This window comes from Mobula birostris, chromosome 2 (assembly GCF_030028105.1).
Source record: "Mobula birostris isolate sMobBir1 chromosome 2, sMobBir1.hap1, whole genome shotgun sequence".
Taxonomy (NCBI): domain Eukaryota; kingdom Metazoa; phylum Chordata; class Chondrichthyes; order Myliobatiformes; family Myliobatidae; genus Mobula; species Mobula birostris.
This window is the reverse complement of record NC_092371.1, coordinates 183,908,805-183,925,437: the sequence shown is the minus strand read 5'-3', so window position 1 is coordinate 183,925,437 and position 16,633 is coordinate 183,908,805. Positions and strand designations below refer to the sequence as shown.

At 41.0% G+C, this 16,633-nt stretch overlaps 1 protein-coding gene across 2 annotated transcripts in view; it reads left to right on the top strand.

Annotated features, from left to right (window-relative positions):
- eipr1 (EARP complex and GARP complex interacting protein 1) overlaps positions 1-16,633 on the top strand; it is a 120,113-nt gene that overhangs the window by 36,612 nt on the left and 66,868 nt on the right. Inside the window, exon 1 of one of the 2 annotated variants that reach the window (XM_072251156.1) lies at positions 14,334-14,415. The exons of the other annotated variant lie outside the window; for it this stretch is intronic. The gene's annotated coding sequence lies outside the window, so the exon portion shown is untranslated. Of the gene's footprint in view, positions 1-14,333; positions 14,416-16,633 lie in introns of those variants that run through there. 2 annotated transcript variants of the gene reach the window in all.

Below are 16,633 nucleotides of genomic sequence, written 5' to 3'. Positions count from 1 at the left end.
TGTAGAACCCTGACATGACGCTTCCGAACTTAGCATGTTCCCTCATAATATCTGCTGAGAAATCTTCAACGACTCTAATCTTTTTTTCCATTAAAGTCAATCATACCTTTCTGACAAGATTCACGAATTATACGGTCCTTTGTTTGAAACTCATGAAAAGCAATTAGACAATAGACAATAGGTGCAGGAGTAGGCCATTCAGCCCTTCGAGCCAGCACGGCCATTCACTGTGATCATGGCTGATCATCCACAGTCAGTGCCCTTTACCTGCCTTCTCCCCATATCCCTTGACTCTGCTATCTTTAAGAGCTCTATCTAAGATTAGCACTGAACGAGGTTTGCTTGTAAACATTCTGTTCCCAGGTATTCTATGTGCTGGGTGGATCATTGGTGTCGATCTTAAAGTATCAGGAAGTAGCTGAACCAGAAGGTTTGCAAAAAATTCCGTAGGATGACCGCCTTCAGTTAATTTTACAAGACCAAGAATTCATACGTTATTCCTTCTACTTCTGTTTTCTAAATCAATAATCTTCTATCTTAGTTCATTGTTAACCTTGGATTGTTTTTCATAACACTTTTGCAGGTCATCCATTTTCTCATCCAGAATCAACAGGATTTCTTCGTTCTCTTTTATTTGTTTATCATGCTCAGTTGCTCAGTTAGGGTTCCTTGAATAGGATCCAGTTTTGTAATTGCTTAATTTCAAAGCCAGGTTGTTGAAACTCTTTGGAGGATTCCTTTCTGAATCACTGAAATTTCTCGGAGGATTCTTTTCTGAATTGCTGCAATTCCTCGGACGCTTCCTTTCTGTGGTTTTGCATCAATTCAATAATAGAATCCAAAGATGTAGAAGAATCTTTTTTTTTTTACCTTTAGCAGTTCTCGTAGTCGTAGTGTCAGATCAGGTTGGAAAGTAGGAAAAGTAAAGTAAACTAGGAGCAGCTGTAAAATGCTGTTATTCCATCCACCGCCAACAGGAAGTCTCCTAATTTTCTAAGACAATTATACTTAATCATGTAGACAAAAATAAGGCCAACTCAGTCAAGATATTAGGCAGAGAGCAAATACAATCTTCCAGCTAATAAAAATACAAAGGCCCCACATAGGAGATTGGTCAAAAATGTTCAGTCACTTGGCAATTAGGATGAGGTAGTAAACTGGATTGAAACATTGGCATTGTGGGAGAAGCCAAAGAGTGTTAGTAGATGGTTGCCTCTTTGGCTGGATTCAAGATGCGCCACAGAGATTGGTGCTGAGTCCATTGTTGTTTGTTATCTATATCAGTGATCTAGATGATGATGTGGTAAACTGGATCAGCAGATTTGCAGTTGACATCAAGTTTGGGGGTGGGGGCATAGTGTACAATGAGGAAGGTTATCAAGCTTGCGACTAGATTTGTGCCAGCTGGAAAGCTGAGCTGAAAAATGGCAGATTGAATTTAGTGCAGACAAATGTGAGGTGTTGCTCTTTGAGGGGGCAAACCAGGCTAGGTTTTATACAGTGAACAGTAGAATGACAGTTCAGCATAGACTAGATTGGCTGAAGAGCCTGTTTCTGTCCTGTAGTACTCTGTGACTCTAAAACTGGATTTGATATTTTTGGCATGACAGGGCATTTGTTTTTGCACAATTTATGTACTTTATGCAATCATGAGTGCTACTTAAGGATATATTGCTTTGAAGATGGAGAGCCTGGGGCAGAACATTGGTAATGTGCTGCTATTGCTTTAATTCCTACCATTAGCTTGTCAACTCCACGTATCCCAGATAAGTAGGTCAGATAGGATTGGTAAAGAAAAGCGTTAGCATTTTAGATGAAGAATTTCATCAGGACTGGAAAATGAGAAAACAGTTTTGTTTAGGATGCAGAGAAGGTGATGGAAGAATGAATAGGACAAAGGGAATATCTCTGACTATGTGAAGACGGGGTTGCCATGGGAATACACTCTTCATGAAATTAATTAATTAATGAGGGAATCAGAGAGAAAGCAAACAGAAAAATGCAAAAGCTAAGAAATGCTGGTTGGAGTTGTTGCAGACAACTGAATCAGAGGAGACCCTTGGAAATGCCCAGCAAATCAGGCAGTGTTTGTGGGGAGAGAAAAAAATAATGCAGTTAATATTGCAGATGAATAAGCTTACAGCAGAACTGGCCAGTTCTGATACAAACAAAGAAAGTATTGAATCTGATAATGAGTCCGATGGCTGCATTGCATCTATTTAGAAGTGGGGCTGTTGTTCATCAGGCCTATGTTGGACTTTGTTGGAACCACAGGCTGATAGATCAGGATGGAATGGGATGGAGAAAATTAGTGGGCAGCAATAGGAAGCTCAGGTTTGCCTTTATGTTTGAACATGTTGTAGGTGTTCTGCAAAGTGGTTACTCAATTTGCATTTGATTTTCCTTATGTAGAGGAGACTATGTAGCATGATTTAATTTTCTGTCTGCCCTTTTTCTGTCTTTGGAACAGTATTACAAATACCATGGATGCTCAGACTGATCAGCGAACTGTTCCCAGGATCTTGCTCAGCCAGGGCCTTCCATTACTGTGCTGAAAAGTCTTGACAGAGCTTTGGTTGTTGCCAGCAGTTTTACAAACCAGTGCAAAAGCTGAAAGATTCTTCCCTCATGGTAGCACAGCAGCTCTGCTGGTCTGATCATCTTATGACCAAAAAGATGGCAAATGCTGGCTTTTATGGCAGTGTCTGCCAGTGAGGGTATGCAGGGATAACTACAATGCAAAGGCAGATATATTTAATAACGTTATGAAACCTACAATAAATATCATGTCTTGGAAAAATAAGGGAAAAGCAACTCTGTTTTATTCTACTTTCATAGTGCCACGGTAAGGAGAGGATTATTTTCATGATGGCTCAAAAATATTCTGTAAACAAATGCAATTAAACTGCAAAGAATCATGATATGTCTTTAATTATAGCACTTCTTTAAAACCATATGCTACAAATTGGTCTCCTCTGCATTCAGTTCTCATGGTCCAGGAAAAAGAGTCAAGGTCTGTAAGTTCTTTTACAGCACTGCATTTAGTTGCAGGAGAGCTTTTCCTCACTATAACAAACTGAGCATAGAAAGCACAATTCCCACCCTCTTGAAGGACTGCAAACCATCCCTGGCCATGATTTCCCCTGAAACCTATTATAAGATTCATGACCTCTATTATTATTCTGCTGCTACCAGTCTCTGCCTCCAAAATCCAAATAGCCTACAAAAGCTCACTAATCCTCACTGCTGTTCTTCCAACTCTACCCCCACAATTATCCTCATTATAAATTCATAGTAAAAAGAGATGTGAGTCCTATTTAGGATCAGGAAGGAGGGTACAGGCAGGTTTTCTTTTTGACCATTTTGTATATTTTTTAACCAATGAAGAAGTCGTTGCTAAAAGCTACGTTGAAAGATAAGTTAGTAAAGATAATGGGGTTTGAGGGGAGATACTATAAAGACTAGGTGTGCTGAATATAAATTGTTAATGCCCAAGGACAAATTTTTCTTTCGTTTAAACAACCTTACTTTCAACATCTTAGTTCAATACATGAGGTCTGCCCCCTTTTCTCCCCTGGTGTGCACGCGTGTACGTAACAGGGAAAGTGCACATGCCTACTAAATACTTACGTAGTCCAAATGACCAGAACTCAACAATCTCCCATCCTTTTTTATGTATATTTTTAAAAAATTAAAGACAATTCAAATGTCCATTAGAATATGAGAATTAATTTTAACCCTTGATGTTAATACAGCTTTAAAGGTATATGCCTTTGCTAGGTGTCTTTAACAGCATATGAGCTGGCACTCCCTTCTTTGTGAGACATCAACTAGTTTTCCTTTGTAGTTGACCATAACATGTGATGCATTTTCTGCGCTTGGACAAAGTTCTTGATGCTGCTTATCTCTAGATGAAGCCTCTTCTCTGTAACTGACTTGATGGATTTGATGGCATCAACCGAAGAGTAGTTGTCTGTGATATAAGCTATCTGTAGATACAAGTTAGCTGTAGACTGCCCTTCTTTGGGTCACCATGGAAAAGCTCAGAATAGAGTGTGACCAGAAAAACAGCATTGTTAATACCTTCAAGGCATTGCAAGGGTTTCTCCTTCTTGCGTACTCTGTACAACTCTTTGAATCCTTTTTGATTACTAATAGAGAGGTGAAAATCTTCCCTCTTCTCCCATCAGTGCAATAAAATGCTCCCCTTGAGTCCCACCATCAGGAAGGTTTCCAAGTGAGGCAATACTGAAGACAACGAGCCTCAATGAGTTATTTCTTCCAAGCTGTTGAAACTTTAAGACTACCTGTTCAGATTGAATTCTGCACACTATGTTGTTTGCTTCATGAAAGTTTGTACTGTGGCATTTTTCATGCTGGATGCCAGGTTCTAGGCATCAAACATGATGTCAGGTGTGCTCTGCCTTGCCACCCATAGAATCTGACCTATCTTTTACCTAAGTTGCTCAGTTTCGGTTTCACTGAGGGGTGCATCCCGTTGTGCGGCACATGAGGATTCCATGGGGGTTGTCTGAAGATTTCTAATGTAGCTTTCTTGGTGCAGTTGTACTGTTCTGTCAACAGCAAGGATGTCTGTCCGTACGTAGCAGAATCTGTCATGTTCCCTACGCCCAACCTGAAAGGCTGACTTTAGCTGAGAGGTCACTGTTGTGGCAAGGTTTTGTGAGCCTCCCCATATTAAGTCATCTACATTACAGGCAAGTATTCCAATCACATGATATCCTTAATATTGCCAGTAAGAAACAGTTGGATCCACTTGTGACATCTTTCCACCTGTTTTCAACTTTGTTTCCATGACCTTTTTATGGAGTGATGCGTCAGCTAGACCATACCCCACGTCTGAGTTTCCACTGTGTTCCTTTGCTTCTGCCTTCAGGTGGGGGTTTAATGTAAGTGTCATGTGACAGCCCCATTCCCTGTAAAAATACCGACTTTATGTCCATACGATGGGGTTGCCAATGCTTTTGACATATCACTAAGAGAAATAGTTGGATTGATTCTGATGCACATGTTGATGAGTCTTTTCGGATTTCTTTTATGTTCAGTTCCTCCAAACCTCTAGCCACCTGGTTTGCTTTTAGTATAATTCTTGTTGGGGTTTCTTTCAGAGTGCAGACCAATCTTGTTGTCCCTGTGTTTTGGCCAATATCTCTGGCTTCCTCAAACACTCCATTATTTCTCCAACACTAATTTCATCCTGTTTTGCAGATTCAAACAACACCTCTTTAGTTACTAGGACATCTTCATCTTGACATTTCTCAGATGGTCCAGCCTGGTCTATACTTGATTCAATATGTGTGCACGTGACATGTCAACTGACTCTGCTATGTCGGCGACCACGCCTGGTTCTACGTAATTCAAGTTGCACCAACTTTTGTTTCTCCCAGTGCTTTGCCAGCTGGTTCTGACTTCAGCTTTGTGTGAAATAGCAGTGTTTTTGATCTACAAATGGCATAATTTGTCCTGTTTTAAGACTGAAACTTCCATATTGTCTTTGCAATTGTGATCATTTCTGTTAATGCAAATCTGTTGGGTCTCCATGGAGTTCAGATACTCTTCAGTTTGTGCTTTACATCAGTGGTCCATAACCACTAGGCCGCGAGCATGTGCTATCGGGCCACGTGGAAACGATATGAGTCAGCTGCACTTTTCCTCATTCTCTGTCGCACACTGTTGAACTTGAACACCCCGTCCCCCATCGGCTGGTCAGCAAGAATATCGTCAATATTAAACCGGTCCACAGTGCGCGAAAGGTTAGGGACCGCTGCTTTACATAGTCTGGAATGATGCACTCTCACAATGTACCTCCATGTTGCATGAATACCCCAATTCCATCCTGACTAATGATAACTCCAGGACCTTTCCATTCTGTGCAGTCTGCTCTTTTGTAATACACTTTGTCCCTTGTGTCATATTTGTCATTTGTAGGATGGACCTGTACCCTTGAGTTATCTGTGAATGCTCTACTTCAGTTAAAGCTTTCCTTGATGCATACAGTGCTGAAATATGCTTCCCAACCCACTCGATCCTTGTAGTGCCCTCTCGAGCAAGTGGTCTATCAACCAGTACAGAAGGAAGGTTTGGATTCTGGCCGAACACCAATTGATACAGGCTATAGCCATGTACATTGTGTATGGTATTCTTTGCCATAAGGGCCCAGTCCAGGGCTATATTTCAATCACAGCCATTGCTTTTCTTTAACTTCAACATTATTTCAATGAGCATTTGATTGTGTTGCTCCAGAAGTTAATTGCTCCAAGGACTGTATACTGCTGCTGTCTTTGTTTCAATGTTAAAATTCTCTGCCATATACCTGAATTTATCATTATTAAATTCACCACCATTATCACTGAATACTTTATGAGGTGGGCCATGCACACTGATCCAGGAAGGGATGAAAGTTTTTTTAATCTATTTCTGGGGGTATCTTTGTATTTACAATGCTACCAGCACTGAAAGGTGTGAATTCATCAAAGATGTGGAGATATGACACTCTTTGCTCCAGTTCATGTAGGTCTACGGCTACGGTTTCATTGTATTCAGTTGCTAGTGGCAGAGCAACTGCAGGCTTGGGCTTGGGTTTTCCAAACTTTTGGAATGTCTCACTGTCAATTATCACTGCTTTAGAATGGAAAAATAATCTGCATATTTGTTTTCTGAATTCCTGAGCAGTTTCTGAAGTCTTATCAATTGAAGCGTGTCCAAACTGCTTGTGAAGTTTGAGCAACACTTTGCATTTCTCATCTATGGTCATGTCTTTGTAACAGTTCGCATTTCATTCGCACATTGATTCTCAGTGATATCTTTACCTGCAATGATCACACTGTAATGCCCAGAGCTTGTGAACTCAGGAGACACTGGCTGTTGAAATATCGTTGCTTGATTATTCTCCCTATCCAATACTGCTCTTGCTTTCTTGAGGAAAGTATTACTCAAAAATAATGGACTGTTCACTGGTACCACCTCTGTTTCAGTGTAACATTTTGTCAGCTCTATTTTTGCAGGAATTTTCACTTTTTTTGTGGAATGTACAATCTTTTCATCTCCAAATTTGAATGCTTTGTTACTAGGTGTATCTGCATTCACCAGTTCCTGCACTTCATCTGGTTCAGTTCACTTACATAACTTTCAAACCATTTTTCTCCACACACTGTGCCTGTGCATGCTGTATCAATAGCAGCAGATCCTGGAGATTCTATCATCAAAATCTCTGCCTCAGATATCTCTACATTAGAAAGTGATTCCTTTGCAAACAGTGTGATATGGCACTCTTCTACATCTTCAGATTTGTTATTTTCTTCTTTTAGTCTAACTTGTTCGGTTCTGTTCAGACAGCTTCTTGCCTAGTGGTAAATACTTCGGTATATGCACATTTTGATCTCCTGCCGTACTTTTTTATTGGATTTGTGCCAGGTAATGGTACCCTTGTCTGGTCACCCTATGCCTGCTATACTCTTGTTCCTGCTCAGTAAGTATGCCATTTCCTGACTCAAACAAGTTCCAACTGTTGTCTTAGCGTCCCTTTCTCCAAAAATCCACTTCAGTGCTGATTTCATAGATACAAATATAAGTTCTGTACATGCAGTTAATGCTAGCTGTATGTCCTTTATGTCCAGACGTGCAGTATTTAACAATTAAAAGCTAATACTGAAAGTTCTATTTGTATTTACGTATACGACAGTACTTTGTTCAAAATCAATAATATAATCAGCCATATTTTTAGAATTGTCTCTGTAAATTTTGTCAGTCTGAATATGCCTCATAAATCCGACCCTTTCCTTCCTTCAAAAAACCAGTCAAGCATATTTATTAGCATATTCATACCATCATTTTTATTCTAGTCTTCCACCAAAGTTCCCATCGCTGTTTCTCTTGCTCTTCCTGAAAGCGAAATCCAACAGCCAATGCTTGCTTCAGCTTCTCCAGTTCTGTAATACGAATCCATGTTCCAATTTCATTTTTCCAGCTTTCGTAAGGCTTGCTCTTGTCAAAATGCCGGTGGGATTCTATAATTGGAAGCTATCCTTTGCTATCACTGTTAACACCTAAACAACAAAGACAAGTTTTTCTTGTTGAAGCAATTTTACTTTCAATGTTTTAGTTTAATACAAGAGGACTGCCATCCTTTCATCCTACAATCCCCCTTTTCTCCCTGGCATACATGCATGTAACATATATAAGTCAGCTCATCTAGATCAGATGTATCCATTGTTGTTTAAAGGAAGTGGGAAGGCAAAATTGTAGAAAGACCTGCCATAATCTTCCAATGCTTCCTAAAGTTGCCAGAGGACTTTAGAATGGCTTATATGCATTATTATTTTGATATGGGTTGTACAAGCATCTCCAGTATCCATAGGCCAGTTATTTCAATTTTGGTGGTGGTAAAGCATCTGGGAAAATAATTCGAGAAAAAGTAATAGGCATAGAGAAGTTTAATTAACATTAATAAACTCTCAGATTAACATTGATTTATATACCAACTCTGTCCTAGAGCGCATCAACAAGTGTGTAGATAGAGTGACATCACAAAAACAAATAAAAGTTTTCCCCAATCAGAAACCATGGATGAACAGAGAAATTCACCTCCTGCTCAAAGCCAGAGATTCAGCCTTCAGGTCTGGAGACTGGGAGGCTTACAGCTCAGCCAGGGCCAACCTGAGGAGGGGAATCTCTCAGGCTAAACACACATACAAACAGAGAATCGAGGAGCGTTTCAACTCCTCGGACCCCCAGCGCATGTGGCATGGTGTGCATGGCATAGAGGTCATTACAGACTTCAAACCACCTAGTACTGTGCCCCCTTCCAGCTCTGCTTCCCTCCCTGATGAGCTCAATTACTTCTATGCTCGCTTTGACCGAGAGAACAAGGAGGTCACCCTCAAAGCGGATCTCCCACCTGGTGAACTGCCTCTCTCTCTTTCCATGTCCGACGTTTGCGCCACCCTGAGCAGGGGGAATGTACAAAAGGCAGCTGGTCCGGATGGAATACCTCGCCGTGTGCTCAGAGTCTTTACAGGGCAGTTGGCCGGGGTCTTCACGGACATGTTTAATCTGTCCCTGGCCCAGACAGTTGTCCCCTCAAGCTTCAAGATCGCCATCATCGTGCCAGTGCTGAAGCATTCCACTGGCATGGGCCTGAATGACTTCCGCCCAGTTGCACTCACCCCCATCGTTGCAAAGTGCTTTGAAAGACGGGTTCTATCACATCTGAAATCCTGTCTGCCCACTACCCTGGACCCCCATCAATTTGCCTATCGCACCAACAGGTCAACAGAGGACGCCATCTCCACGGCACTTCACTCTACCCTGACCCACCTGGACAGCCTCAACTCTTACGTCAGAATGCTGTTCATTGACTTTAGTTTGGTATTCCATACTGTGATCCCCTCCAAGCTGATCGCCAAACTTTGCCAGCTTGGTACCAGCTCATCCCTCTGCAATTTGACTTTGGACTTTGGACTTTCTGACAAACAGACCCCAACCAGTTAAGTTAGACAACCTTTCCTCCTCCACTCTCACCCTGAACACTAGCATGCCTCAAGGTTGTGTGCTGAACCCTCTTCTGTACTCCCTTTTCACCTGTGACTGCGTTCCGGTACATGGTTCTAACTCCATAATCAAGTTCGCAGACGACACCACGGTGGTTGGCCTGATCAGAGGGGATGACGAGACGGCCTACAGGGACGAGGTCCAGCACCTGGCCGCGTGGTGTGCCAACAACAACCTGGCCATTAACACCCAGAAGACCAAAGAGATCATTGTGGACTTCAGGCATGCTAGGAGCCGCACTCATAGAAACATAGGTGCAGGAGTAGGCCATTCGGCCCTTCGAGCCTGCACCGCCATTCAGTATGATCATGGCTGATCATCCAACTCAGAACCCTGTACCAGCCTTCCCTCCATACCCCCGATCCCTTTAGCCACAAGGGCCATATCTAACTCCCTCTTAAATATAGCCAATGAACTGGCCTCAACTGTTTCCTGTGGCAGAGAATTCCACAGATTCACCACTCTCTGTGTGAAGAAGTTTTTCCTAACCTCGGTCCTAAAAGGCTTCCCCTTTATCCTCAAACTGTGACCCCTGGTTCTGGACTTCCCCAACATCGGGAACAATCTTCCTGCATCTAGCCTGTCCAATCCCTTTAGGATTTTATACGTTTCAATCAGATCCCCCCTCAATCTTCTAAATTCCAACGAGTATAAGCCTAGTTTCATCATATGAAAGTCCTGCCATCCCAGGAATCAATCTGGTGAACCTTCTTTGTACTTCCTCTATGCCAAGGATGTCTTTCCTCAGATTAGGGGACCAAAACTGCACACAATACTCCAGGTGTGGTCTCACCAAGGCCTTGTGCAACTGCAGTAGTACCTCTCTGCTCCTGTACTCGAGTTCTCTTGCTATAAATGCCAGCATACCATTCGCCTTTTTCACCGCCTGCTGTACCTGCATGCCCACTTTCAATGACTGGTGTATAATGACACACAGGTCTCATTGCACCTCCCCTTTTCCTAATCGGCCACCATTCAGATAATAATCTGTTTTCCTGTTTTTGCCACCAAATTGGATAACTTCACATTTATCCACATTAAATTGCATCTGCCTTGAATTTGCCCACTCACCTAACCTATCCAAGTCACCCTGCATCCTCTTAGCATCCTCCTCACAGCTAACACTGCCGCCCAGCTTCGTGTCATCCGCAAACTTGGAGATGCTGCATTTAATTCCCTCATCCAATTCATTAATATATATTGTAAACAACTGGGGTCCCAGCACTGAGCCTTGCGGTACCCCACTAGTCACTGCCTGCCATTCTGAAAAGGTCCCGTTTATTCCCACTCTTTGCTTCCTGTCTGCCAACCAATTCTCTATCCACATCAATACCTTACCCCCAATACCATGTGCTTTAAGTTTGCACACTAATCTCCTGTGTGGGACCTTGTCAAAAGCCTTTTGAAAATCCAAATATACCACATCCACTGGTTCTCTCCTATCCACTCTACTAGTTACATCCTCAGAAAATTCTATGAGATTCGTCAGACATGATTTTCCTTTCACAAATCCATGCTGACTTTGTCCGATGATTTCACCGCTTTCCAAATGTGCTGTTATCACATCTTTGATAACTGACTCTAGCAGTTTCCCCACTACTGATGTTAGGCTAACCAGTCTATAATTCCCTGGTTTCTCTCTCCCTCCTTTTTTAAAAAGTGGGGTTACATTAGCCACCCTCCATCTACGTCATTGGAGCTGTAGTCCACAAGCGTGTATCAAGCTTCAAATTCCTTGGTGTTCACATTTCCGAGGATCTCACCTGGTCCCTGAACTCCTCCATCCTGATCAAAAAGGCGCAACAACGCCTTTATTTCTTGCAGAGCATCAAGAAAGCTCACCTCTGCCCCAGGATACTGACAGACTTTTACCGCTGTACCATTGAGAGCATATCCACCAACTGTATCTCAGTGTAGTATGGCAATTGTCTTGTATCGGACCGCAAAGCACTCCAGCGTGTGGTGAAAACTGCCCAGTGGATTATCGGCACCCAATTGCCCACCATTGAGAACATCTACCATAAACGCTGCCTGGGCAGGGTGAAAAGCATTATCAAAGATGCATCTCACCCTAACCATGGACTTTTTACTCTCCTCCCATCTGGTAGGCGCTACAAGAGCCTCCGCTCCCGCACCAGCAGGCACAGGAAGAGCTTCTTCCCTGAGGCTGTGACCCTGCTGAACCTCACATCACAGTGCTAAGCAGTATTGCATCCATGTTGTACTGTCTCAGTACTTTTATATTTGTGTGCTATAGCACTTACTTTTTATTCGCAGTTATTTTGTAAATAACACTATTCTTTGCATTTCTGGTCAGATGCTAACTGCATTTCCTTGGCTTTGTATCTGTGCTCGGCACAATGACAGTAAAGTTGAATCTAATCTAATCTAATCTAATTTGTGTGAGGAGGGATGGAAGGATTTGTCTGGGACAAATCTTGTTTTGACAAATGGAAATTTTAATGAGGCATCAGAGAAAGTTGATTAAAGGAATGTAAGAAGTGGATCTTCCGTTCACCCGAACTATCTATACGTTAAACTTTCCTACTGTGTTCTTTGGTATTTCTGTAAACACTCCCGATAAAGAAACTATTACAATAAAGGTAGTTCAGATGTTCACAGTGTTACAAGGGGGTGGTTCTTCAAAACTCTAGTTCGAAATTATTAGGAGGGAATTATAACAAACCCTCTTCCTGACTCCCCAGAGGTTTCAATACTATATTTTTATAGGGCATTAATTTGTATTTACCTTTTTATTTGCATTCAGTTGAATTTTTTTTTAAATTGTGCCTTATCATGACGAAAAGTTAATACCGAAGATCCTCAGCCTACAGAGATAAAAGTAGACCTATTACACCAGTTACACTGTGCTGGCTGGTAGAAGAGGCGCTTGGCTCCCAGTGAAGCATGAGCTATCGATGACCTCCCACCTCCATCGTCCTCTGAAGTCATGGTGTGGTTGAAGTTCTTCAGCACTTCTGCAACCCATTGCATCTATTGTACAGGGGACTGGCCTATACAGCTTCAACAGAGCCCTGGTGTCCAGACTTACCCATTTCCACCTCTCACTACAGGGATACAGGATTGGACTTTGAGAGGAAAGGAGGATGACAGTCACAGAGATTTGCTTCATTGTTCTGACAAATGTTCAAGTCTAATTGGAATGCTTTAAACATGTAGTGATGGCAAGGTGGATGTGGATTTGGAATTTATTTAAGGAACTAGAAGAAGAAACAGCTCGGAGAGGAATGATAACTTGCAAAATTTGGGTTGAAGTTAAAACCTGTCATGTCAGGTTAATAATCTAACAAACATTGAAATATTTATAACCATCTGCAGCCAGACCCTTCTTGGCGTCCTTCTAAGAGCACCATGCCCACAGATTCTAGTCTTTACTAATCAGGTTTCACCACAGCTGTGGCTTTTGTCTGAAACCTGCACTGTCTCCTGAAAGTTGTTGACTGACAAGAAAGTGGAAATATTTAAGGGGAAAATAAACTACAGTGTTAGTAGCACAACTGAATTGAAATAAAAATTGTGTTTAAATAGTTTAATTGGAATTGGGAAGAAAGAGGTGAGAGTCAAGGGAAAAAGATATAAAGCCTTTATTTTACAATGTTAAAACACATTTAGTTTTCTTTTTGCCCAGTGGTAAATATTTGGATATCTCTTCCAAATTTTATTGTCACATAAAATCATAGAAGAATGTGAAAGTAAACTATTTAGTGTTTCAAGACTGCTTCACCACAATAAAACTCAGAACAGTTCTTTTACCTTATTTCCGTCATCCTGTACTATATTTCTATACCTTGATCCAAATATCTAACAATCTTTGCCTTAAATATATTGAAGAATTGATCTATGAACCACTGTCTCTTAACCTTTGATGATCAATGGCCTTATGCAATTTTTTCTCATAAGACAAATTAATTTAATTATTGACATACAGTGCTTAGAGCTGTATTTTTATGTATTTTGTTTAAACAAATATAGTTGCTGTCTTGCCTTCATTGCATTGATATATTGTGTCCTGGTTAGGTCCTCGGAGATCTTGACACCTGGGAACTTAAAATTGCACACTCTCTCCACTTCTGATCCTTCTTTGAGGTTTGTTCCCTTGTCTTGCCCTTCCTGAAGTCCACAATCAGCTTTTTGGTCTTGCTGACGTTGAGTGCAAGATTGTTGCTGTGACACCGCTTAATTAACTGGTATATCTCGCTCCTGTATGTTCTCTGGTCACCATCTAAAATTCTGCCAACAATGTTTGTATCATCAGCAAATTTATTGATATATGCTTAGCCACATAGTTGTCTGTAGAGAGCATAGAACAATGGGCTAAGCACATATCCCTGTGTTGTGAAATTTGTTGTCTTTGTGGCAGCAGTACAATGTAAAACATAATAATAGAGAAAAAATGCATCAAATAAGTCATGATATATGGTATTAAGCAAGACTTCCTTTCTGCAAATCTGCTTTTTCAGAAAGATCTTTGTCACATCCTTAATAGATTCTAGTTCCTTTTCTTTAACAAGAGATTCTGCATAGCAACAAACACAATCGGAAAACCCTTCAAAACTGGTGGATACAGCCCAGTTCATCACAGGAGAAGCCCTCCCCAACATTGACTACATCTACAAGGAGCGCTGCCACAAGAAAGCAGCATCCATCATCGAGTTTATGCTCTCTTCTTGCCTCTACAGTAGCTTTAGCGCCCACACCACCAAGTTTAGAAATAATTACGACTCTACAACCATCAGGCACCTCAACCCACATAGATAACTTCACATTGAACTGATTTCACAGCCTAGGAACTCGCTTTCAAGAACTCTTCAACTCCCGTTCTCAGTAAGTATGTATGTATTTATTTATTTAATTAATATTTGCAGCTTATCTTTTGCACATTGGTTTAGGTTTTCATTGATTCTATTGTATTTCTTTGTTCTACTGTGAACACCTGCAAGAAAATGAATCTCAAGGTAATATTTGGTGACGTACACATATTTTGATAATAAATTTACTGTGAACTTTTAACAAAATTCTTGAGGAACCCAGCAGGTCAGGCAGCATCAATGGAGAGAAATAAACAGCAGACATTTTGAGCCGAAACCAGTCCCAATGAAGGTTCTTGACCAAAACATCGACTCTTTATTCCTCTCCATGTATGCTGCCTGACTTGCCAAGTTCCTGTGTGTGTTGCTTTAATATTTTTCCCTTCTAGTGATATTACACTAACTAATTTGTATTCACTATTTTCTCTTTCTTTTCCTTTCTTGAATTTGCTCCTTTTAATATGTGGGGATTATTGTAAAATCTAGGGAATTCAAAAAACATTTCTATATGTCGTAATGGTTGGCTTGGAGTTGCGTAGTGGGAAGGTGGGATGGTAACTAACTTTATACGATTCTACTATAGGTGCTTTTCCTTAACTGTTATGAACTGTACATTTGATATGTTTGTTTTGCACTGTATAAACCTTTTTTGTTTTTTTTTGTTGTTGCATTGTAGAAACTTATAAAAAATTAATTTAAAAAAACATTTCTAGTGAATTGTCCACAGGGTGGAGATTTGTGGTGTTTGGTACAATTAATTTCTTCAGTATTGTTCCTTGAGGAATACCAATTTTTTAAAGTTACTCAATCTTCAAATTTTTTTTTGGTTTTCTATTGTGAAGACATTCCTTTACCTATTTTATCTGCTTGTCCTTTTGCCAAATTCCTTCCTTTTTAGAGCTTTACGACCACATTTTTAAATTATGGCAGAACAGTGAGGGATTGAGTTTTAATATCCAAATTGGTGATGTTGATTTTGATCGATGTTTCAGTGCAATACTTCGTGCTAATGTGCTGGACGTACTACTTTCGAATAGGACATTGAACTATGACCCATGCGTTATTTCGAAAAGCATGAAGTTCTCTGGCACTTTCAATGATGGCAGAGCCCAATTTGCATTAAAAAAAATCACTCTGAAGCAATTGTTATCATTTTCTGCTGGAGAGTTTCCATCCTTTGCAACATCATTAGACTTACTCCACATGATATAAAGAAACAGTTAAGAGCACTGGATACCAGCGTGACTATGAGAGAACAACCTGGCTGTACCATTGAGGATTTGTGCTCCAAAACTAGAAATTATTCTATTATAGTTACAACATTGAAGTCTACCCGGCAATGTGGAAAATTGTCTAGGAATGTCCTGTCCACAGAAAGCAGAACAAATTTAATATCAGTAATTACTGTCCAGTCAGTCAACTCTTAGTCATCAGCAGGTAATGGAAGGAGTTGTGGACGGTGCTAATAAATAATGTTTACTTGCAGAGAGGGTAGTTGAATCTTTGGAATTGCCCTCCCTAAGGAGCTGTGAAGGGAATTAGGGGATAATAGGATAATGCAGGAACACTGTGTAGAGTTAGAAGATCATCTATAATCTTGATGAATGGTGAAGCAGACGTGAAGTGAAGGCTTCTCTGCTTCTCCCATTTCTCATGTTCTTTATAACCCACTCAGTGCTACTCAGTTTGATTTCACCAGGAGTGCTCTGCTGCAAAATTTGTTAAAGATCTTGAACCAAACATGAACCAAGGAGTTGAATTCCATGGATGAGCTGAGAGTGACTCCCTCATGACATCACCACAGTAATTGAGCAAGAGTGCCACCAGTGACTCTCATTAAAATTGAAGTTAAAGAGACAATAATAGGAAAGTACTCCAAGGGTTGGAATCAGACCTGACCCAAAGGAAGATAACGATAGTTGTTGGAAGCCAGTCACTTAATATTAGGCATTTCTCAGTGCAGTGCCTTGGGTCTGTAGAGCACAACTGCTTTGACAGTGAAGTTCCTTTAGAAAGGAGCCACCTGCTGGAATCTGCTGAAAAGGATTCCGAGGCAATTGTTGGCCTAAGAAGGGGTGTAAGATGGTAGGCAAGGTGATGCCACGTTGTGGATGTGAGTGGGGGTGGAGTTGGAGGACTGTGGCAGGTGGATAACGGAGGAAAATAAAAAAAAAATTAGTTGGAACAAGATGAGTGCCGGGGAGAAGATAGGAGACGGCTGCTGGAGGGAGGTA